This window comes from Hyperolius riggenbachi, chromosome 8 (genome assembly GCF_040937935.1).
Source record: "Hyperolius riggenbachi isolate aHypRig1 chromosome 8, aHypRig1.pri, whole genome shotgun sequence".
Classification (NCBI taxonomy): domain Eukaryota; kingdom Metazoa; phylum Chordata; class Amphibia; order Anura; family Hyperoliidae; genus Hyperolius; species Hyperolius riggenbachi.
This window is the reverse complement of record NC_090653.1, coordinates 254,391,832-254,417,263: the sequence shown is the minus strand read 5'-3', so window position 1 is coordinate 254,417,263 and position 25,432 is coordinate 254,391,832. Positions and strand designations below refer to the sequence as shown.

General features: G+C 46.1%; 1 protein-coding gene across 5 annotated transcripts in view; it reads right to left on the bottom strand.

Moving 5' to 3' along the window:
* The window catches only part of RNF208 (ring finger protein 208), a 128,558-nt gene that overhangs the window by 30,722 nt on the left and 72,404 nt on the right, over positions 1-25,432 (bottom strand). Inside the window, exon 1 of one of the 5 annotated variants that reach the window (XM_068249829.1) lies at positions 9,434-9,690. The exons of the other annotated variants lie outside the window; for them this stretch is intronic. The gene's annotated coding sequence lies outside the window, so the exon portion shown is untranslated. Of the gene's footprint in view, positions 1-9,433; positions 9,691-25,432 lie in introns of those variants that run through there. 5 annotated transcript variants of the gene reach the window in all.

Sequence of the window (25,432 nt, the reverse complement as noted above, 5' to 3'; positions counted from 1 at the left end):
GTTGATGATTATGGCTGACAGCTTATGAGAACCGCAAAATCTAAAATCTCAGCCCATTAGAAGATTGTCAAAAGGTTCAATATTCTCGGCTCAAAGTGTCAGACTCTAATCAGCTAATTCATCCAAAACACCTGCAAAGGGCTCCGGTTTCATATATTACTTTCACCTTTTAAGTTGAATTACTGAAATAAATGGACTTTTGCAAAATATTCAACATTTTCAAGTTTCACCTGCAGTTACCATTTTGGGGGAGGGGTTAGGATTCGGGATCAGTCAACATTTGGGGGGAGTTTAAAATTAGGCATATGAAAGAGGTTAACTTTTGGGGAAGGTTAGAGTTAACTTTATTAGGCGATCAACAACAGTGTGGATAATGAAGTAAAAAAAGCAGACGCAACCAATCAGAGACTATCTTTCAAATCTAAAAGAACTATTGCTAATGACCCCTGGCTGCACTGGGCTGATCAATGAATAGTTTAATACTGAGCGACCGGTAACGGGGCAGTGTCCCACAACAGCCAATCAGACGTCAATGTTCATGAGTTTGGAGCAGATGATTGGTTATCAATGGAATATGGGTGCCAACTGGGGTACAACACAGGTCAGAAACAAGAGCAGGCGAATAATGGGGAGTAAGCCCACAGTGGTTGAGGAGGAAGAGATCGGGCTTGGCAGAGGTGGGGGCGTCCATTTGAAGAGGGTGCCTGGAAAAAAGGGCGCCTGGTGTAGCCCATATGCCAACTTCGGCTACAAAGGGCACCTGTTGTAGCCCATATATGCCAAATTCGGCTACAAAGGGCACCTGGTGTAGCCCATATATGCCAAATTCGGCTACAAAGGATGCCTGGTGTAGCAGAAAAAGCTAGTTTTAGTATATTTAAAGGACTAGCCAACCCGCGTCGTAGCATACGCCGCATCTATCTATCTAATAGAGTACGTGCCTCAACCTTGAAGCAAGAAGAAGTAGGCTTTCCATGAGAAAATGTATGCGTGCTCAAACACCAAGTTTAACCCTAGCAATTCTGGCTTTGCAAATCCGGCCTAATTGGCTATTCATGAGGCAATGCTCATGCAAATATGCATTTGCTTTAGCATGCCAAACTATGCAGGGTCAAAAAACCAATACTCCAAAGTGCTCTCTCGCTGCCTGGGAACCACAGCGGCACCCCGGAGTGGGAGGCTGGGGTGGCGCAGCAGCCACCCCCCCCCCCCCCCCCCCCCCAAGCGTGGCCAGCGCTGGGGAGAGCCGTCCGCACCCACCTCCTAATATTAAAAACAGCCACTTACCTTAACGTCCATTGGGTTCTGCCTGATGCGCATTAATTTTCTCATGGAAAGCATTTTGTGCAGTTTGTATCCTTTGGAGGCAGGTGATGGATGGCTTGCTCTGGTGGTGTGAACCCTGGAGTGAGTGCGCCTGTCCTCCCCCCCCCCCCCTCTGGAGTGCTGTATGTGAGCCAGCCCTGAGCTCTAAAGCTCGGGGTGACCCATGCTTCTCTCCTTTCTCATGTGGTGCCCCCAAATTAATGCGCATGTAGCAGAACGCAATGGACGTTAAGGTAAGTGCCTGTTTTTAATATTGGGAGGTGGGTGCAGATGGCTCTCCCCGGCGCTGGCCACACTTGGGGGGGGGTCGTCCACGCCACCCAGCCTCCCCCTCCGGGGTGCCGCTGTGGTTTCCAGGTAGTGAGAGAGCCTGGGACCCTGCGGTCCCTCCAGTTGTATTAAAAGGGGGCATTGGGAATCCTCCCCGTGGCGCTCCTGGAGGCCTGGAGCATACCAAAAACTGCTAGCAGATCCGCAAAATGCTAGCAGATTTTGAAACGCTTTTTCTTATTTTTCTGTAGCATTTCACCTAGCATTTTGCGGTTTTGTAAAGCGTTTTTGGTGTAGTAGATTTCATATATTGTTACAGTAAAGCTGTTACTGAACAGCTTCTGTAACAAAAACGCCTGCAAAACCGCTCTGAACTGCCGTTTTTCAGAGCGGTTTGCTTTTTCCTATAGTTTACATTGGAGGCAGAAACGCCTCCGCAATCCAAAAAATGCCTCACCTCGGGAGTATGCGTTTCAGCAAAACGCCTCCCGCTCTGGTGTGCACCAGCCCATTGAAATACATTACCCAAGCGTATCCGCAGCCGCAAGTGGATCGCAAAACGCTGCCGAACCGCTCTGGTGTGCACTAAGCCGGATAGTGCTAATGTAAGCATGTAGCAGGGTGACTGCTTTGTGGTATTGGTTTGTGCATGCATTTGCATGAGCATTGCCTCATGAATAGCCAATTAGGCCAGATTTGCAATGTCAGACTTGCTAGGGTAAGGCCTCTTTTCCATGGACTGTGAATAGGCAGTGAAATGGCTCTCAAACTCTCACAACTGCTCGCTGCTGCCTGGTAACTGCTCGCTGCTGCCTGGTAACTGCTCGCTGCTGCCTGGTAACTGCTCGCTGCTGCCTGGTAACTGCTCGCTGCTGCCTGGTAACTGCTCGCTGCTGCCTGGTATCTGCTCGCTGCTGCCTGGTATCTGCTCGCTGCTGCCTGGTAACTGCTCGCTGCTGCCTGGTAACTGCTCGCTGCTGCCTGGTAACTGCTCGCTGCTGCCTGGTAACTGCTCGCTGCTGCCTGGTAACTGCTTGCTGCTGCCTGGTAACTGCTTGCTGCTGCCTGGTAACTGCTTGCTGCTGCCTGGTAACCGCTTGTTGCTGCCTGGTAACTGCTTGTTGCTGCCTGGTAACTGCTTGCTGCTGCCTGGTATCTGCTTGCTGCTGCCTGGTAACTGCTTGTTGCTGCCTGGTATCTGCTCACTGCTGCCTGGTATCTGCTCACTGCTGCCTGGTATCTGCTCACTGCTGCCTGGTATCTGCTCACTGCTGCCTGGTATCTGCTCACTGCTGCCTGGTAACTGCTTGCTGCTGCCTGGTATCTGCTCGCTGCTGACTGATAACTGCTTGCTGCTGCCTGGTATCTGCTCACTGCTGCCTGGTAACTGCTTGCTGAGCACACAGCTCAACAGTCCGTGGAAAAGAGGCCTTAAACTTGGTGTTTGAGCACGCATAAATTTTCTCATGCAAAGTACTTCTTCTTCTTGTTTGAAGGTTGAGGCACTTAGTCTATTATATATAAAGGATGCTTATTAAGCCAAAATTTGTTGTGTTATAAAAGGGCTCTAAATATAGCTGAGAAAAGTGATTACTATGACCTAACTTCTCCCTACTCTCACACAGGACCCTCCCCTGATGGTGCCTAACCCTGACCCCCCTAGTGGTGCCTAACCCTAACCCCTCCCTGGTAGTGCCTAACCCTAAGACAGCCCCTGGTGATTACTATGACCTAACTTCTCCCTACTCTCACACAGTACCCTCCCCTAACCCCCCTGGTTGTGACTAACCCTAAGACTCCCCTGGTGGTGCCTAACCCTAATACCCCCCAGGTGGTGCCTAACCCTAAAACTCCCCTGGTGGTGCCTAACCCTAAGACGCCCCAGTTGGTGCCTAACCCTAAAACCCCCCAGGTGGTACCTAACCCTAAGACTCCCCAGGTGGTGCCTAACCCTAAGATGCCCCAGGTGGTGCCTAACGCTATGTCCCCCCTGGTGGTGCCTAACCCTAAGACCCCCAGGTGGTGCCTAACGCTATGTCCCCCCTGATGGTGCCTAACCCTAACCCCCCCTAGAGGTGCCTAACCCTAAGACCCCCCCCCCTTGTGATGCCTAATCCTAACCCCCTGCACCCCCGAATTTAAAAATCTCGGCTATAAAGGGGTGCCCTTTTGTAGCAAAATCAAAAACCTTGTAGCCGAAAACCTTGTAGCTGAATAAAAAATATGGGCTACAGTAGGGCGCCTTTTTGTAGCCGAAGACCTTGTAGCTGAAAAAAATAAGGGCTACAAAGGGGCGCCCGAAAACCTTGTAGACAAATTAAAATTATGGGCTACAAAGGGTCGCCCTACTGTAGCTGAAAACCTTGTAGCCGAATAAAATATGGGCTACCAAGGGGCACCCGCTTGTAGCCTATATCAAAACTCGGGCGCCCTTTTCACCACCTTGTAGCCGATATTTGCAGAAATAACATTGATGTCTATGGAGGCGCCCTTTTCAACTGATCCCGAGGTGGGGTGGTAGGAGAGATGAGCATGGAACACACAATGCAGATGGAGAAAAAGGATAAGCAGGTTGAGAAAGGGGGTGCACAAGTACAGGGGGCAGAGAGTGGGGGTGGGCAGGCAACAAGGAACAGAAGACTATGCTGAATACATACTTTTTGGCCGCTCAGGTTATCTGTTTTGTACTATTCCCTTTCCATGTACAGATGCTCCACTGATCTACAGGCATCCCCTATGGGTAGCACACTCTCTATCTTCCATTTACTAAAAGATGAAGCACTGGTAAGTAGCATGGGGCAGGGGTGCACTTAGTGGAGGTGGGTAGTATGGCTGATCTATAGAGCTGGGAGGATGAGGCACTGGTGAGTAGCATGGGGTGGGGGAGGAACTTAGTGGAGGTGGGTAGTATGGCTGATCTATAGAGCTGGGGGGATGGAGCACTGGTAAGTAGCATGGGGCAGGGGTGCACTTAGTGGAGGTGGGTAGTATGGCTGATCTATAGAGCTGTGGGGATGAGGCACTGGTGAGTAGCATGGGGCAGGGGTGCACTTAGTGGAGGTGGGTAGTATGGTTGATCTATAGAGCTGGGAGGATGAGGCACTGGTGAGTAGCATGGGGCAGGGGTGCACTTAGTGGAGGTGGGTAGTATGGCTGATCTATAGAGCTGGGGGGGATGAGGCACTGGTGAGTAGCATGGGGCAGGGGTGCACTTAGTGGAGGTGGGTAGTATGGCTGATCTATAGAGCTGGGAGGATGAGGCACTGGTGAGTAGCATGGGGCAGGGGTGCACTTAGTGGAGGTGGGTAGTATGGCTGATCTATAGAGCTGGGAGGATGAGGCACTGGTGAGTAGCATGGGGTGGGGGAGGAACTTAGTGGAGGTGGGTAGCATGGCTGACCTATGGTGCTGGGGGAGGGGGGGGGTAGATAAAGCACTGGTGAGTAGCATGGGGTTGTGGAGTGGACAGTAGGACATGTGAATGATAGTGGAGGATAGGATAGGATGGGAAGGGAGGAAAAGACAGCAGAGTATGAGCTGGAGGAACACATGACAGGGGTGGAGCATATTTAGTGGGCGTATCTCTATTCTTATCTTGATATCACATTCCTTATCTGCCTTCACCTTGTTTGAGCAGAAGCCACAAAAATCAACTACTTCTGAGATGAAATCATATACAGAAGTCTGTGGTCACTTCCTGCTTGCTTCAGATTCTAACTTCTCTAATTCTCAACAACTCGCCTTATCTGGATGGCCAGAATACTGATGACACCCCGATAAAAGCAGAAAATGTTGTTTTCTACCTTCCGGATGTGGTTGCCATCAGTACAATGTAGAGAAGAATTGAGTCTCTGCATCTGCAAGTTCTAGCAGTAGTGCAGGTAGTGCTCATTGGCCATGGTTCTGCTAGCTGGGAGTGACTTTTAAGCATGTCTATTCTGGTCACAGGCACGCCCCTTCTAGGTTGAAGGAGCTGAGCAGAGCATGATGATGTCACCACATGACTCCTCCCACAAAGTGATTGGATGGGCACTTTTGTGCAGGTGTGGTGCATTATCAAACTTTTTCTTTCAAAGTTTTGGATTTTTTAAAATTATAATTACACACAATGGATGGACGGCTCTGGACCAAACCATGAGATGTTTGTGGACAGGCAGGGAACACACACTCAGCCTTGTGCATTTTGAAGGCTCCGGCTTGATAAATATTCACTTACCAGGCACAGAGAATAAGAGCAGAGGATGAGGATCAAGTTTACAGGTCAGATAAGGAGAAAATGCAACACTGCACTCAGCCAGCTTTAGAGAAAAATAAATAAATAAAAAGAAGGGGCATTTCAAGGAAGGACAAACATAGGTAATAGGGCCCTTTTCCAGGGGGAGGGGGGCTTCTTTTCGTGGCCAATCCCACTTGCAAGTAGGTCGCTAAAGACTAGGTACAAAAAAAATCAATAGAAACTGACTGTTTCCTTTAGTGCAATCGCCGTCCTGCTAAGTTTTGTCTGCGACTCAGCTATGTGATTTTCCCTACGATTCCGCTGGTTTTTTCTTTACCGGATGCAAATCGCAAACATAAAATGCACCAAAATCACATGTACACCTGAGAGATCAAGGCATAATCACGGTGGTGAATTTGGAAAGAAATGCACAATTGCTACTGCGATTGCATTTCATTGTGGAAAAGGGCCAATCCATGCAAAGATTGATGGATAGATAAATAGAAAAACAGAAAGACAGATACAGATATTGACCCAAGACTATGATATGGCTGAAGATGCGACTATGGTAGGATTAGATTGTGAGCTCCGCTGAGGACAGTCAGTGACATGTCTATGTACTCTGTAAAGTACTGCAGAAGATGTCAGTGCTATATAAATACGTAATAATATAGTAGGACATTAGATGATGACTATGGTAGGATTAGATTGTGAGCTCCTGTGAGGACAGTCAGTGACATGACTGTGTACTCTGTAATGTGCTGCAGAGGATGTCAGTGCTATATAAATACATAATAATATTATATGCCATCAATTATGTAACACTATGATCCTATGAGAATTACATCCCATTTGTAAATTAACCCTCATCATGATTTGCAGTAACCATTCCTGCAGCCCAGAGACAACTTTGATTGGTTGCAGAAGGACTTCGCTTTACATAGTAAAATATTACTTTTCTGCTTGCTGAATAAGCACTGACGTTCTGCCGATGAAGCTATTGCCAAAAAGAAATCCATTTCCTGCAATTAAGCAATTAAAAATCCCACGTGTCACTGAACCATTAACTGACTACGATCATCCAATCAGAAAGCAGTTATTTCTGTACACAGCCAATACAAGCAGAGCGCTGAAAGAATGCATCTCATTGGCTGCTGTGTGCTTAGTGCTAACTATCTCTATTGTGCTACAGTAGCCCTTAAAATTGCACTACGAGCTGCAAATCATACCTTTCAGGCCGGCAAAACAATGGGATAGCCAAACATGACTCCATAAATGCCCCTGAATTCCACTCCTGCTCCCTGGCATTACATAGATACATAAAAAGACCATAGATGCCAAAATATGGTAAGCAAGTGAAATAATAATACAAATATTTCAAAAGGTTTCACCATCTGGATAATGACACAGACACAAACGTACGCACACATACACACGCACATAGATATATACACATACACCTACACACAGAAATACACTAATAGGCAAATGCAGACACACACATTCACACACTCCACACATACACATACCCACACAGAGTTATACACATACTCACACCAATACATAGAAACACACTAATAAGCAAATGCAGACACACACATACTCATACTTTCTTACACACACAATCACACACACACACACACACACACACACACACACACACACACACACACACACACACACACACACACACACTGTACACACACACTGTACACACACACACACATAGTTATATACACATACTCACACCTACACACAGTAATAGACAAATGCAGACACACACATACACACACTCCACACATACACATACCCACATACATTCATACATATCATCATAGATATATACACACATAAACACCTACACAAAGGAACACACTTAAAAGCAAATGCAGTCATACACACGTACTCAAATGCATATATATATATATATATATATGCATATATATATATATATATATATATATATATATATATATATATATATATATATATATATATATATATATATATATATATATACACACACACACATACACCACAGATACACAAACAATACACACACACCTACTCTATACATACACACATCTACACATAGAAACACACTTATAGGCAAATACAGATTTACACACACACATACTGTACACATACCCACATACACACACCTACACACAGAAACGCACTCATAGACAAATGCAGACATACACACACTTACTCAAATACATTCACACATACATACATATGGCACAAATACACAATGCACACACATACACTACCCATACACACACACATATACAAACACACACACATATATACATTCATACAAACACATGCCACACATACTCTTCACATACACACACATATACATTTATACTAACACATGCCACAGATACACACACAAACATATACATTCATACACACACCTGCCAAAGATGCACACACATACTTTATGCATAGACACAAACATACTGTATGCTTACATACACACACAGGCCACAGATATACAGCATATACACACATACTCTACACAACATAACACACACACATATAAATACATGCACATGTGCTAGATACACATACAGTATACTACACGTAGACACACAAACATACACACTCATAAACACACATGCAAACAGACACATTCCAACCTACACATATGCAACACCGATACATGCACATACCCACCTACTTAGATATACAGGCGCGCGCGCGCACACACACACACACACACACACACACACACACACACACACACACACACACACACACACACACACACACAGACACAGACACACACACACACACATATTCACAGCACAGGCATAAAAGCATTAACTCAACCACCAATCAGGTCTTGCCTTCCATCAGTTCAATGCAGCCAGAGCAATTGAAGACCATCGCTGATTGGCCACTGGAGGTTACTATTCTGTATCCCCCCCACAAACCTTTACTTTATTTAAAAATGCCAAGATGACCACCTCCAACCCCCCTCCCCTCTTCCCCACCCACCACCCCCAAAAATCAATAAATCAAGGGAGAACAAAATGCTTCCATAGGCATGCCAGGGTCCAGAAAATGCCCCTCCGTCCCATACTGCCCACTGCAGGCTGTTAGTGGGTTTTTTTTTCTCATGGAAGGCCAAATTCTGCAAAGGTTATCTGAAAGGCAGAGAAGATGCAGGCAGCATACACCCCCTCTTCCTCCTCCTCTCTGTGCTGCATGTTCCCTTATAGCACCAACACACAGCATCCCCCCTCAGATTTACATTCAAATCAGCTCACCCTCTTGCAACAATCGCCTTCTACCCGGGGGCTTGGCAACAGCTAGGTGCAGTAATAAACGCCTTGCAGGATTTAGGCACAGACCACCACTCCCCCTCTTCTGGTCCTTGCCATAATCCCTCATTTGAAATTTGGAAGGGGAAGAGATACAATGTTGCAGCTTCTTAATTCTGCTTTGGAAGGAATCCAGAGCTATTAGCGGGGCTCAATGGCTTTTCCTTGGGGGGGTAGAGGGGGGGGGGGAGGGGGGCAGTAAGATGGGTGGGCTGGCAATGCCAAGGAAATAATCTGGCTTTGATGGGCAGAAGGGGGTCCTGAAGGATTGATGAAGAAGACCTCCTACCTGATGCAATAGAGAAGCAATGATGATGATTGCAGAAAGCCCACCGTACCAATCTCTCACCCTCCAGCAGAAGGAAGACAGATCCATACCCGTTGGGTGGTCTCGGTGGCGCAGGCTTCTGTCTTTTCTTTGCAGTGAGGTGGTTCCTTTTTCTGCACTCCTGATCCTCCCTGAGCCTGGCTGTCTGCAGTGGGCTATGCTGCAGTGATGCAGGCTGTTTCTCTCAATCAGCTAGCACAAGCCCAGTGGGATGCAGACATTCTAGGTCCACCCTCTGCAAGGCAAAGCTGTCAGTGCTCAGTCTCCACCTCTGTCACTGCCCCTTTCATTCATTTCCCACCTATATGTTCTATGCATCCCTACAGCTGCTGATTAATGACAGGGGAAGAAGGGGGGGAGAGGAGTAGACAGGAGCTCATTATAAGCCCCACCACCTTCCCTTCCCCATGTTCAGCACACTGCTGTAGTTGTGTGCAGGAGGCAGACTGACGTAAGTTGTGCTCTGTGCAGTGTGGCTGCTGCTGTGTACACAGGTATTCAGGTCAGACACACGTGGGCACACATACATGTATAGAATACAGTGTGGCTGCTGTGTACACAGGTATTCAGGGCAGACACACGTGGGCACACATACATGTATAGAATACAGTGTGGCTGCTGTGTACACAGGTATTCAGGGCAGACACACCTGGGCACACATGCATGTATAGAATACAGTGTGGCTGCTGTGTACACAGGTATTCAGGGCAGACACACCTGGGCACACATGCATGTATAGAATACAGTGTGGCTGCTGTGTACACAGGTATTCAGGGCAGACACACGTGGGCTCACATGCATGTATAGAATACAGTGTGGCTGCTGTGTACACAGGTATTCAGGACAGACACACGTGGGCACACATACATGTATAGAATACAGTGTGGCTGCTGTGTACACAGGTATTCAGGGCAGACACACGTGGGCACACATACATGTATAGAATACAGTGTGGCTGCTGTGTACACAGGTATTCAGGTCAGACACACGTGGGCACACATACATGTATAGAATACAGTGTGGCTGCTGTGTACACAGGTATTCAGGTCAGACACACGTGGGCACACATACATGTATAGAATACAGTGTGGCTGCTGTGTACACAGGTATTCAGGGCAGACACACGTGGGCACACATACATGTATAGAATACAGTGTGGCTGCTGTGTACACAGGTATTCAGGGCAGACACACGTGGGCACACATACATGTATAGAATACAGTGTGGCTGCTGTGTACACAGGTATTCAGGGCAGACACACCTGGGCACACATGCATGTATAGAATACAGTGTGGCTGCTGTGTACACAGGTATTCAGGGCAGACACACCTGGGCACACATGCATGTATAGAATACAGTGTGGCTGCTGTGTACACAGGTATTCAGGGCAGACACACGTGGGCTCACATGCATGTATAGAATACAGTGTGGCTGCTGTGTACACAGGTATTCAGGACAGACACACGTGGGCACACATACATGTATAGAATACAGTGTGGCTGCTGTGTACACAGGTATTCAGGGCAGACACACGTGGGCACACATACAGTACATGTATAGAATACAGTGTGGCTGCTGCTGTGTAGACAGGTATTCAGTGCAGACACATGTGGGCATGTCTAATCTCTACCATAGTCATATGTCTATATGTATGTATCGTGTAGTGTATGTATCGTAGTCTAGGGCCAATTTTAGGGGGAAGCCAATTCCCTTATCTGTGTGTTTTTGGGATGTGGGAGGAAACCGGAGCTCCCGGAGGAAACCCACACAGACACGGGAAGAACATACAAACTCCTTGCAGATAGTGCTCTGGCTGGAATTCAACCTGGGGACCCAGTCCTGCAAGGCGAAAGAGCTAACCACTATGCCACTGTGCTGCCCGATGATAAAAGAGTAATTAACATAAAACAAGTATAAATAGTACCGACAACTCCCCCCCAATATGATATGATTTCAGCAATCCACTGGATTAAATATGTTGTAGTCCAATGTTATATTTATTTTTTTATGGCTAGCCAGTTTGTTATGTCTTGCCTTACATGAAGGACTTACTGAAGCTGCACCACACCTCTCACAACCTCAGATCAGCAGGATCCATAAACCAGAGCTTTCAGTCATGCTTCCCCTACCCTTTGGAACTCCCTACCACCCCCAGTAAAGGCAGCCCCATCCCTGGAGCTATTCAAATCCAGACTGAAAAGCCACCTGTTTAGCTTGGCATTTGCGGACTTATAGAGTTCTTCCTCTGTACCACAATTTACCAATCAACCAATTATTGGTCTGAGCCATGCTTATGCGCTTTGAGTCTTACGGGAGAAAGGCGCGTTACAAATTTTATTTGTTGTTGTTTTTATTTATTTATTTATTTTAACACAATACCTTTTTTGGTTGCTGCTTAGCCAGATGTAAGAGGGGTCTCATAACCCCATGAGCAGTTCACTTAACTGCCACTGCTGTTACAGGCCAACAGTAGATGTAACTAGTGCAATTCTGGCTATATAAAGACCGACCGATATTAATGTAATTGTTAGATACAATCTATTCAAGAAATACTGCAAAAAGACTTAAAGAGACTCCGTAACAAAAATTGCATCCGTTTTTTTATCATCCTACAAGTTCCAAAAGCTATTCTAATGTGGTTTTGACCCTGCATATTTAGGCATGCGAAAGCAAATGCTTATTTGCATGAGCAATGTCTCGTGATTAGCCAATAGGCCAAATTTGCAAAGCCAGATTTGTCAGGTTCACTTGGTTGATGCACACATGTTCTTTCTCTGATTGTAGTTAGCATTGCATTTCTTTTTTCTGAGGGCAGGTAGTGAGTGGCTTGTTTTAGGAGGTGAGAGCCCTGGAGCAGGCTATTTGCGCCTGTCCGCCCCTTATGTGTCGCGCCCAGGTTATGCGCATACAGCAGAACGCAATGGACGTTGAGGTAAGTGCCTGTTTTTAATCTTGGGAGGTGTGTGCGGGCGGCTCTGCCCGGCGCTGGCCACGCTGGGGAGATCGCCTGCACCCCCCAGCCTCCGCCTCCGGGGTGCCGCTGTGTGGGTTCCAGGCGGTGAGAGTGCCTGGGACCCCCGCGGCCCCCCGGTTGTATGGGGGCAATGGGAAGCCTCCTCGTGGCGCCCCTGGATAGTGCTGTATAGCATGAACTAATTCCCGCAGGGCGATTGTTTTGCGGTTTTTGGTTTTGACCCTGCATATTTAGGCATGCGAAAGCAAATGCTTATTTGCATGAGCAATGTCTCGTGATTAGCCAATAGGCCAAATTTGCAAAGCCAGATTTGTCAGGTTCACTTGGTTGATGCACACATGTTCTTTCTCTGATTGTAGTTACTATTCTAATGTGTTCTGGCTTACTGCAGCACATTCTACAATCACCATCTCTGTAATAAATCAACTTATCTCTCTCTTGTCAGACTTGTCAGCCTGTGCCTGGAAGGCTGCCAAGTTCTTTAGTGTTGTGGTTCTGTGATGCATCTCCCCCCTCCAGGCCCCTCTCTGCACACTGCCTGTGTATTATTTAGATTAGGACAGCTTCTCTCTTCTCTCTTATCTTTTACAAGCTGGATAAATCCTCCTCTGAGCTGGCTGGGCTTTCACATACTGAGGAATTACATACAGGCAGAGCTGTCTGCACTCTGCAGGAAGAAACAGCCTGACACTTCAGTGGAAGATAGCTGCAGGGGGAAATAAACACACAAATGATCTCTTGAGATTCAAAAGGAAGGGTGTATACAGCCTGCTTGTGTATGAATGTATTTTCTATGTGTGGACATACTGTACATCAACCTACTTCCTGTTTTGGTGGCCATTTTGTTTGTTTATAAACAAACTTTTAAAAACTGTTTTTAACCACTTGTAATGCGGCGAGGAGCGGCGAAATTGTGACAGAGGGTAATAGGAGATGTCCCCTAACGCACTGGTATGTTTACTTTTGTGCGATTTTAACAATACAGATTCTCTTTAAAAACAATTGTTTTACTTGAATTCAGATAAAAAAGTATGTATTTTACCTTATAAATCAGTGGGAACATGACAGTAAACACCTAATCTGCTCTTTGTTTCATTGTTCTCTGTTAAATCTTTCTGTTATCACCTCTGATAAGAATCCCCGACTGAGCATTCCGTCTGGCTTTGCAACTGAATGATTATAGCTGAGTCTGTCTTCTCTGGTGTCTTTTCAAGCCCAAGCCTGCCCCCTTGTGGCTCTGCTATAATGACTCAGCTATAATCATTCCCAGCAAAGCCAGAGTGAATGCTAAGTCGGGGATTCTTATCACAGCTGATAACAGACACTTTTAGCAGTGAGGATGAAACAGAGAGCAGGGTAGGCGTTTTCTCTAATGTTCCCACTAATATATATGGTAAAATACATGAGGGTGCTTCATCTCTGGTTCACTTTAATCGATTGTTTCTCAAGTTCTGATACAATATATAATAGATTGTTGAACCTGGTAAATCCCCCTCTTAATGTATGTCGCTAGTATAGGAGTTGGGGTTAGCAGTAGAGTTGGTACAATTCAAGATTTTAGTAAAAGGGCACCTGGAGTGAGAGGGATATGGAGGCTGACATATTTATGCCCTTTAAAACAATATAAGTTGCCTGGCTGTCCTGCTGTTCCCCTTCCTCTTAACGCTCGTACACATGATTGACTAAAGTCGACTAAGGCATCTGATAATGACCGCCTTAGCAGATAATCAAGTGTGTGTACGGCAGCCTCCGACCCCCAACCCGCGAGCGATCCTCCCGTCGGATCAACTCAGAGCTGATGACTTTGATCCCACCCCTTCCTCATCCGCAGCGTGGCATCATGCACACCACACTCCGTCGTCCCTCCCCCCATCCCCCCATAGCAATAGAACGCATCTATACTGGCCGGCCCAGCAATGTCATGAAGCAGCCCAGAAGTCCCTGCATCACTCCACTCCCGCCGCTGGGCCCCGCCTCCCCTCTCTCCTCCAATAAAAAACACCCGGCAATTTACTGCAGTTTTTCTTGGAGTGGAGTGATGCAGGGACTTCGGGGCCATTTCGTGGGACAAGACTCCGGAGGTAAATATAACTTTTCTTTATAGCAGCACTGACAGATTTTTCTTTTTAGGATGGAGATTCTAATACTTTTAGCCATAGGTCCTGAACATGCAAAAATTTGACAAGATTAGTTGCCTGCTTGTTTTAGGAGCGAGAGTCAAACACTACTGATGCCAGAATGGTAAGCAGGATGCCAGGCAGCTGGTACTTTTTAAATAGATATAAATATGGCAGCCTCCATAAACCTCTAATTTTAGGTTCCCTTTAATGAAGGAGTGGACATTTCCAACAGGGAGGAATTGGAATCACACAGAATACCCAAGCAGCTGAGGGTGACCCAGAAGCACTAGGAAACAAAGTTGGCCCAGGGTCTCTTGCAGGAATGATAAAAAGCAATGGGGGGTAGCAGCAGGCATGGCTAAAAGTGGTCAGGGCTATAGACTACATATATGGTGCACCAAAGATTCAGCTCCCCTAGTAGTGTTGCAGCTTTGAAGTGGCCTTCATACAGTTGTACTGTTTTCCAGTTCCACCTACATGGTGCAACACTAAGGGCCCGTTTCCACTAGAGCGAATCCGCATGCGTTGTCTGCATGCGGATTCGCATAACCAATACAAGTGGATGAGACTGTTTCCACTTGTCAGTTTTTTGGTGCGTTTTTCTGTGCAGGATTTTTCTGCACGGTAGGGCCTGCAGAATTCGCCTGCGTGAGGAATGCAGGCGATTCGCAGGCTATGTATTTAATAGGGAAAACGCACATGCGTTTTTTGCCGCGATTTCGCGTGCGAATTCGCACGAAAACTAATGCAAATTGAACCAGGCAGTGACATGGTTAAATTCGCATATACCCTGCCTATGCGAAATCGCATGCGAAATCGCGGCAAAAAACGCACGCGGAATCGCATCCGCATGCGATTTCGTCAGCGGTGGAATCCCGGTGATTCGCACCGCACTAATGGAAACGGGCCCTAAAAGAGATCATTACTGAGAATATAAATGAGATGGGATGACTATAGCATCAGAAGAGGAAACAAATCACTTGCTAATTCCTAAAGCTATGTACCCAGGCCAGATGGATCTAAAGGCGGCCACACACGATACAATGAAATGATCCAATTTTACGGCAATTCGATAAAAACTATCAGATCTCCTGCAAAAATCGAAAGCTTTTTTTTTCATTCGACTGAAAAATCCGATCGGATTTCTTGTTTTCTTCGATTTTTATCTATCCGGAATACCAGATATTTTTCTTCAATTTCTCTAAAGATTGTATGGTGTGTGTTAGATTGGCAATTTATCAATATACACAACCATGCAATTTTCTCAGAATTTCCAATCATTTCTTCATAATTGGGGAAAAATTGAACATAGGTGTGTGGTACATTGGTCATATTTTTGAAATGTTACAATCAGTCAGAAAAATTGATTGCAATTCTTAAATTGAACAGATATTTAAAAAATTGTATGGTGTGTGGCCACCTTAAGATCTACACCAACAAACAATCACTCCCTGATCCATCTGGCCCAATCTGCAAGCATCGTAGGAAATTAACGATCATGTAAACGATTGTTTACATGATTGTGGCAAATAATGTGAAAGTCAATGAGGATCAAAACGATCCTACACAATTTAATCCAGCATGGCGGTTGGGGGCCTTAAAGAGAACGTGAACTGAAAATAAAAAGTCAAAATAACCATACACAGGTCATACTTACCTCCTGAGTAGTCTACTCCTTAATCTCTTTCTTCTCTCCTGCATCCCAATTGTCCACTGTGATCAATGTAATTCTTTGTCCTCCATATTAAAAATGGCCATTACCCCATAACAGCTTTCAGGTCAGCACACTGTTAAACTGTAATATCACCCACTTGAGCCATAGGGAAACATGGACATTACCTTGCACATTCAGTTGTAACTGAGTGACAGCTGCTGATATATAACTGACAGCAACTGGTATATTTGTTGTAATTATTTTAAATATTTTTACTCGCTTCAGGTTCCCTTTAAAGGTGGCCAGAGGGTATTCAACCCACTAATAAAGTGGAAACATGTGACATGATGAGCTAAACATGTGTATGTACTGTGCCAAATCTATTAATAACCAGGCTGTTGTACTTGGTTTTATTTTGCTGCCTAAAAAGAGTTACATTCTAGGCATGCAAGTGACAGCTTCTGTCTTGTCGGTACCTTGTCCGGAAAATAGTAAACATCACTGGTAAGCAAACTACAGCCATTAAAGTTTTTCTGGCAGAATACAACTTCTGAGGGCAGGGGGAGATAGAAAAAGGTAAACAGTTCATGTATTTTCATTTTGGGACACTTAATAGACTGCCACTGAGCAGAGACAGCAAAACATTCAATCTGCGTTGTCAATCTTTAAATATAAAATAAAACCATGGGATATCTTTTTAAAAAAGTCATTTTTAGGAGTAGGAGCAGAATGCTCCAAGCCACGTGAGCGCGATCGCGAGCAGTGCAGCCGCGCACTCGTGCAGGTGCAGAAGATGCCGACCTGGCGAGGTCAGCATCTGCAACAGAGAGGATCTGGGGACACCGGAGCCGCGGCGAGGGACAGATAGGCTTCCAGTGGCTGGAGGAAGCCCCAGGTAAGTAGATCTGATTTTTTTTCGGAGCTTGCACCTCCCTTTTAAGGCCAGTTTCACACTAAATACTGGCGGTGCGGCCTGGGGGCAAACCACGCCGCAAATACAGCCGTTGGGGATTACCGCGCTAGTATGTGGTAATCCCTGTCTGGCAGCCAGCCAAGCAAGAAGTGACGCTCACTTCCTGTGGCCGAAGCGATGACATGCGCGGAAACGAATTGCTAAAATACGCTTCCGCGCAAACGCAATGCAAAAAACTGCGGTGTCGCCATAGACTTACGGTCCGCCGCAGAACGTAGACTTGCTCTCGCTTCAAAAACGTGGTGAAAATGTCATTTCTGTTGCATCGCGCCATACCGCGTTGGTATGAAAGACCCATAGACTTTCATTGCTCGGCGGTAGAGTGCGGTAAAAATACCCTCCTGTCTCAATAATACTTCCGGTTTTAGGCTAAAATCAATCGAAACTCGATCGGTGAGACATGCTGACAAAGATTTCAGGCAGATTCAGTCAGAGTGATAGAATCTGTCAGGAATCGAGCAAGAAAATCATTGTGTGTATGGCCTTGTTGTATAGCTGGCTGGATAGGCAGTCTCCATGTCTCAGTCAGGATCGCACACAATGACAAGGGACAGATATGGAACTGAATGGCCACGGCTGTATGTCGGTAGCAATACAATTGTCTTCCGTCAAAAATGATAGAGATCGCATTGGAAAATGTGTGTAGCGACCATTACATGCCATTAAAGAGGAACGCCAGTGAAAATAATGTAATAAAAAAGGGGCTTCATTTTTACAATATTTATGTATAAATGATTTAGTCAGTGTTTTCCCATTGAACAATCTTTCCTCTCCCTGATTTACATTTTGACATTTATCACATGGTGACATTTTTACTGCTGGCAGGTGATGTCAGTGGAAGGAGATGCTGCTTGCTTTTTTGACAGCTGGAAACAGCTGTAAACAGCTGCTATTTCCCACAATGCAATGAGGTTCACAGACAGGAAACTGACATCCCACTGTGGGAGGGGTTTCACCACAATATCAGCCATTCAGAGCCCCCTGATGATACGTTTGAGAAAAGGAATAGATTTCTCATGTAAAAGGGGGTATCAGCTACTGATTGGGATAAAGTTCAATTCTTGGTCATGGTTTCTCTTTAACCACTTGCCGACCGCCCATGGGCGGCGGCAAAGTGGACGCCTAAAGGACCGCAATACGCCTTCAGGCGGCGCGTCCTTTAGGCATGCCGGGGGAGCGATCGCGTCATTGATGACGCGCGCTTCCCCCGGCAACTGGCTCCGCCCACCCGCCGGCCATACGGAAGCGCCGGCGGGATGTTAACCCCGCGATCGCCGCTACAAAGTGTATAATACACTTTGTAATGTATACAAAGTGTATTATACAGGCTGCCTCCTGCCCTGGTGGTCCCAGTGTCCGAGGGACCACCAGGGCAGGCTGCAGCCACCCTAGTCTGTACCCAAACACACTGATCTGCCCCCCCCGCCCACTGATCGCCCACAGCACCCCTCAGACCCCCCCCTGCCCACCCCCCAGACCCCTGTTTGCACCCAATCACCCCCCTAATAACCCATCAATCACTCCCTGTCACTATCTGTCAACGCTATTTTTTTTTTATCCCCCCCCTGCCCCCCCCTGCCCCCTCCTGATCACCCCCCCACCCCTCAGATTCTCCCCAGACCCCCCCCCCCCCTGTGTACTGTATGCATCTATCTTCCCTGATAACCTGTCAATCACCCGTCAATCACCCATCAATCACCCATCAATCACCCCCTGTCACTGCCACCCAACAATCAGCCCCTAACCTGCCCCTTGCGGGCAATCTGATCACCCACCCACACCAATAGATCGCCCGCAGATCCGACATCAGATCACCTCCCAAATCCATTGTTTACATCTATTCTCTCCTCTAAACACCCACTAATTACCCATCAATCACCCCCTATCACCACCTGTCACTTTTACCTATCAGATCAGACCCTAATCTGCCCCTTGCGGGCACCCAATCACCCGCCAACACGCTCAGATTGCCCTCTGACCCCCCCTTATCAATTCGCCAGTGCATTAATTACATCTGTTCTTCCCTGTAATAACCCACTGATCACCTGTCAATCACCTGCCAATCACCTATCACCCATCAATCACCCCCTGTCACCCCCTGTCACTGCCACCCATCAATCAGCCCCTAACCTGCCCCTTGCGGGCAATCTGATCACCCACCCACACCATTAGATCGCCCGCAAACCCGCCGTCAGATTACCTCCCAAATGTATTGTTTACATCTGTTATCTTCTCTAAACACCCACTAATTACCCATCAATCACCCATCAATCACCCCCTATCACCACCTGTCACTGTTACCTATCAGATCAGACCCTAAGCTGCCCCTTGCGGGCACCCAATCACCCGCCCACACGCTCAGATTGCCCTCAGACCCCCCCCCCTTATCAATTCACCAGTGCATTAATTACATCTGTCCTTCCCTGTAATAACCCACTGATCACCTGTCAATCACCTGCCAATCACCTATCACCCATCAATCACCCCCTGTCACTGCCACCCAACAATCAGCCCCTAACCTGCCCCTTGCGGGCAAACTGATCACCCACCCACACCAATAGATCGCCCGCAGATCCGACATCAGATCACCACCCAAGCGCAGTGTTTCCATCTATTCTCTCCTCTAAACACTCACTAATTACCCATCAATCACCCATCAATCACCCCCTATCACCACCTGTCACTGTTACCCATCAGATCAGACCCTAATCTGCCCCTTGCGGGCACCCAATCACCCGCCTACACGCTCAGATTGCCCTCAGACCCCCCCTTATCAATTCGCCAGGGCATTATTTACATCTGTCCTTCCCTGTAATAACCCAATGATCACCTGTCAATCACCCATCAATCACCCCCTGTCACTGCCACCCATCAATCACCCCTGTCACTGCCACCCATCAATCAGCCCCTAACCTGCCCCTTGCGGGCAAACTGATCACCCACCCACACCAATAGATCGCCCGCAGATCTGACATCAGATCACCACCCAAGCGCAGTGTTTCCATCTATTCTCTCCTCTAAACACCCACTAATTACCCATCAATCACCCCCTATCACCACCTGTCACTGTTACCCATCAGATCAGACCCTAATCTGCCCCTTGCGGGCACCCAATCACCCGCCTACACGCTCAGATTGCCCTCAGACCCCCCCTTATCAATTCGCCAGGGCATTATTTACATCTGTCCTTCCCTGTAATAACCCACTGATCACCTGTCAATCACCTATCAATCACCCATCAATCACCCCCTGTCACTGCCACCCATCAATCACCCGCTGTCACTGCCACCCATCAATCAGCCCCTAACCTGCCCCTTGCGGGCAATCTGATCACCCACCCACACCAATAGATCGCCCGCAGATCCGACGTCCGATCTCCTCCCAAGTGCAGTGTTCACATCTGTTCTCTACCCTAAACACCCACTAATTACCCATCAATCACCCCCTGTCACTGCTACCTATCAGATTAGACCCCTATCTGCCCCTAGGGCACTCAATCACCCGCCCACACCCTCAGAATGCCCTCAGACCCCAGCCCTGATCACCTCGCCAGTGCATTGCTTGCATCTATTCCCCCCTCTAATCACACCTTGAGACACCCATCAATCACCTCCTGTCACCCCCTAGCACACCTACCCATCAGATCAGGCCCTAATTTGCCCCGTGTGGGCTCCTGATCACTCGGCCAAACCCTCAGATCCCCCTCAGACCCCCTTCCGATCACCTCCCCAGTGCATTGATTGCATCTATATTCCCCTCTAACCACCCCCTGAGACACCCATCAATCACCTCCTGTCACCCCCCTAGCACTCCTATCCATCAGATCAGGCCCAATACAACCTGTCATCTAAAAGGCCACCCTGCTTATGACCGGTTCCACAAAATTCGCCCCCTCATAGACCACCTGTCATCAAAATTTGCAGATGCTTATACCCCTGAACAGTCATTTTGAGACATTTGGTTTCCAGACTACTCACGGTTTTGGGCCCGTAAAATGCCAGGGCGGTATAGGAACCCCACAAGTGACCCCATTTTAGAAAAAAAGACACCCCAAGGTATTCTGTTAGGTGTATGACGAGTTCATAGAAGATTTTATTTTTTGTCAAAAGTTAGCGGAAATTGATTTTTATTGGGTTTTTTTCACAAAGTGTCATTTTTCACTAACTTGTGACAAAAAATAAAATCTTCTATGAACTCGCCATACACCTAACGGAATACCTTGGGGTGTCTTCTTTCTAAAATGGGGTCACTTGTGGGGTTCCTATACTGCCCTGGCATTTTAGGGGCCCTAAACCGCGAGGAGTAGTCTAGAAAACAAATGCCTCAAAATGACCCGTGAATAGGACGTTGGGCCCCTTAGCGCACCTAGGCTGCAAAAAAGTGTCACACATGTGGTACCGCCGTACTCAGTATAATGTGTTTTGGGGTGTATTTTTACACATACCCATGCTGGGTGGGAGAAATTTCTATGTAAATGGTCAATTGTGTGTAAAACAAATCAAACAATTGTCATTTACAGAGATATTTCTCCCACTTAGCATGGGTATGTGTAAAAATACACCCCAAAACACATTATACTACTTCTCCTGAGTACGGCGGTACCACATGTGTGGCACTTTTTTACACCCTAAGTACGGTAAGGGGCCCAAAGTCCAATGAGTACCTTTAGGATTTCACAGGTCATTTTGCGACATTTGGTTTCAAGACTACTCCTCACGGTTTAGGGCCCCTAAAATGCCAGGGCAGTATAGTAACCCCACAAATGACCCCATTCTAGAAAGAAGACACCCAAAGGTATTCCGTTAGGAGTATGGTGAGTTCATAGAAGATTTTATTTTTTGTCAAAAGTTAGCGGAAAATTGATTTTTATTGTTTTTTTCACAAAGTGTCATTTTCCACTAACTTGTGACAAAAAATAAAATCTTCTATGAACTCACCATACTCCTAACGGAATACCTTGGGGTGTCTTCATTCTAAAATGGGGTCATTTGTGGGGTTCCTATACTGAACTGGCATTTTAGGGGCCCTAAACCGTGAGGAGTAGTCTGGAAATCAAATTTCGCAAAATGACCTGTGAAATCCTAAAGGTACTCATTGGACTTTGGGCCCTTTAGCGCAGTTAGGGTGCAAAAAAGTGCCACACATGTGGTATTGCCATACTCGGGAGAAGTAGTACAATGTGTTTTGGGGTGTATTTTTACACATACCCATGCTGGGTGGGAGAAATACCTCTGTAAATGACAATCTTTTGATTTTTTTACACACAATTGTCCATTTACAGAGTTATTTCTCCCACCCAGCATGGGTATGTGTAAAAATACACCCCAAAACACATTGTACTACTTCTCCCGAGTACGGCGATACCACATGTGTGGCACTTTTTTGCACCCTAACTGCGCTAAAGGGCCCAAAGTCCAATGAGTACCTTTAGGATTTCACAGGTCATTTTGCGGAATTTGATTTCCAGACTACTCCTCACGGTTTAGGGCCCCTAAAATGCCAGGGCAGTATAGGAACCCCACAAATGACCCCATTTTAGAAAGAAGACACCTCAAGGTATTCCGTTAGGAGTATGGTGAGTTCATAGAAGATTTTATTTTTTGTCACAAGTTAGTGGAAAATGACACTTTGTGAAAAAAAACAATAAAAATCAATTTTCCGCCAACTTTTGACAAAAAATAAAATCTTCTATGAACTCACCATACTCCTAACGGAATACCTTGGGGTGTCTTCTTTCTAAAATGGGGTCATTTGTGGGGTTCCTATACTGCCCTGGCATTTTAGGGGCCCTAAACCGTGAGGAGTAGTCTGGAAATCAAATTCCGCAAAATGACTTGTGAAATCCTAAAGGTACTCATTGGACTTTGGGCCCTTTAGCGCAGTTAGGGTGCAAAAAAGTGCCACACATGTGGTATCGCCGTACTCGGGAGAAGTAGTACAATGTGTTTTGGGGTGTATTTTTACACATACCCATGCTGGGTGGGAGAAATAACTCTGTAAATCGACAATTGTGTGTAAAAAAAATGAAAAAATTGTCATTTACAGAGATATTTCTCCCACCCAGCATGGGTATGTGTAAAAATACACCCCAAAACACATTCTACTACTTCTCTTGAGTACGGCAATACCACATGTGTGGCACTTTTTTGCAGCCTAACTGCGCTAAGGGGCCCAAAGTCCAATGAGCACCTTTAGGCTTTACAGGGGTGCTTACAAATTAGCACCCCCCAAAATGCGAGGACAGTAAACACACCCCACAAATGACCCCATTTTGGAAAGTAGACACTTCAAGGTATTCAGAGAGGGGCATGGTGAGTCCGTGGCAGATTTCATTTTTTTTTGTCGCAAGTTAGAAGAAATGGATTCTTTTTTTTTTTCTTTTTTTTTGTCACAAAGTGTCATTTTCCGCTTACTTGTGACAAAAAATAATATCTTCTATGAACTCACTATGCCTCTCAGTGAATACTTTGGGATGTCTTCTTTCCAAAATGGGGTCATTTGGGGGGTATTTATACTATCCTGGAATTCTAGCCCCTCATGAAACATGACAGGGGGTCAGAAAAGTCATAGATGCTTGAAAATGGCAAAATTCACTTTTTGCACCATAGTTTGTAAACGCTATAACTTTTACCCAAACCAATAAATATACACTGAATGGTTTTTTTTTTATCAAAAACATGTTTGTCCACATTTTTCGCGCTGCATGTATACAGAAATGTTACTTTATTTGAAAATTGTCAGCACAGAAATTTAAAAAAATCATTTTTTTTGCCAAAATTCATGTCTTTTTTGATGAATATAATAAAAAGTAAAAATCGCAGGAGCAATCAAATAGCACCAAAAGAAAGCTTTATTAGTGACAAGAAAAGGAGCCAAAATTCATTTAGGTGGTAGGTTGTATGAGCGAGCAATAAACCGTGAAAGCTGCAGTGGTCTGAATGGAAAAAAAGTGGCCGGTCCTTAAGGGGTAGAAAGACTGTGGTCCTCAAGTGGTTAAGTAATGATCTTTCCATGTCCCCGTGACTCACACATTCATATAGACAGCGTGTGTGACTACAATGGGAAATGTGCAAGTGGGCGGCTTGTCATGTGTTACACAGATGTTGTGTTCTGCAGTATACGACAGATAGATAGACAGGCACACAGACGGATAGTAACGGTACCCATACACTGCGTCGAATTCCCGCCGATATACAACAGATTAAATCGATAACACAAACGCTGACCGATTTCCATCCGAAATCGATCCCCTCGATCTGTGCCGGTGGAAAATTTCTCTCGATCGCCGGGTCGTGAGCATGTCGATAGCAGCGTTCGATTGGCTGACGACCAACAAAGCATCTATCCCTGCTGTCCCTTCTCCAGCTGACCATCTTCTCTTCACTACCTGTCACGTCCTGTCAGGGGAAGTTGAAGCAGTAGAGCGCCCTCTACTGTTTGAACTTCCGCTGGTCACAGGACGTGACAGAAAGTAAAGAGAAGATGACCAGCGCGGACAGAAGGAACAGCGGGGACTTGCGCCGGCTGAGAGGTAATGTATTGCTGTGAAATAAAATACAAAAGTACATAAGCGCTTTACAATCTTAAAGAGAATCTGTATTGTTAAAATCGCACAAAAGTAAACATACCAGTGCGTTAGGGGACATCTCCTATTACCCTCTGTCACAATTTCGCCGCTCCCCGCCGCATTAAAAGGTGTTAAAAACAGTTTTAAAAAGTTTGTTTATAAACAAACAAAATGGCCATTAAAACAGGAAGTAGGTTGATGTACAGTATGTCCACACATAGAAAATACATCCATACACAAGCAGGCTGTATACACCCTTCCTTTTGAATCTCAAGAGATCATTTGTGTGTTTCTTTCCCCCTGCAGTTCTCATGCACTGAAGTTTCAGGCTGCTCGTTTCTTCCTGCAAACAGCTTTGCCTGTAATTCCTCAGTATGTGAAAGCCCAGCCAGCTCAGAGGACGATTTATCCAGCTTGTAAAAGATAAGAGAGAAGAGAGAAGCTGCCCTTATCTAAATAATACACAGGCAGTGTGCATAGTGGGCCTGGAAGGGGGAGTTCATAGCAGAACCACAACACTGACGAACTTGGCAGCCTTCCAGACACAGGCTGACAAGTCTGACAGGGGAAAGATACATTGATTTATTACAGAGACTGTGATAGTAGAAAGTGCTGCAGTAAGCTAGAACACATTAGAATAGCTTTTGGAACTTGTAGGATGATAAAAAACAG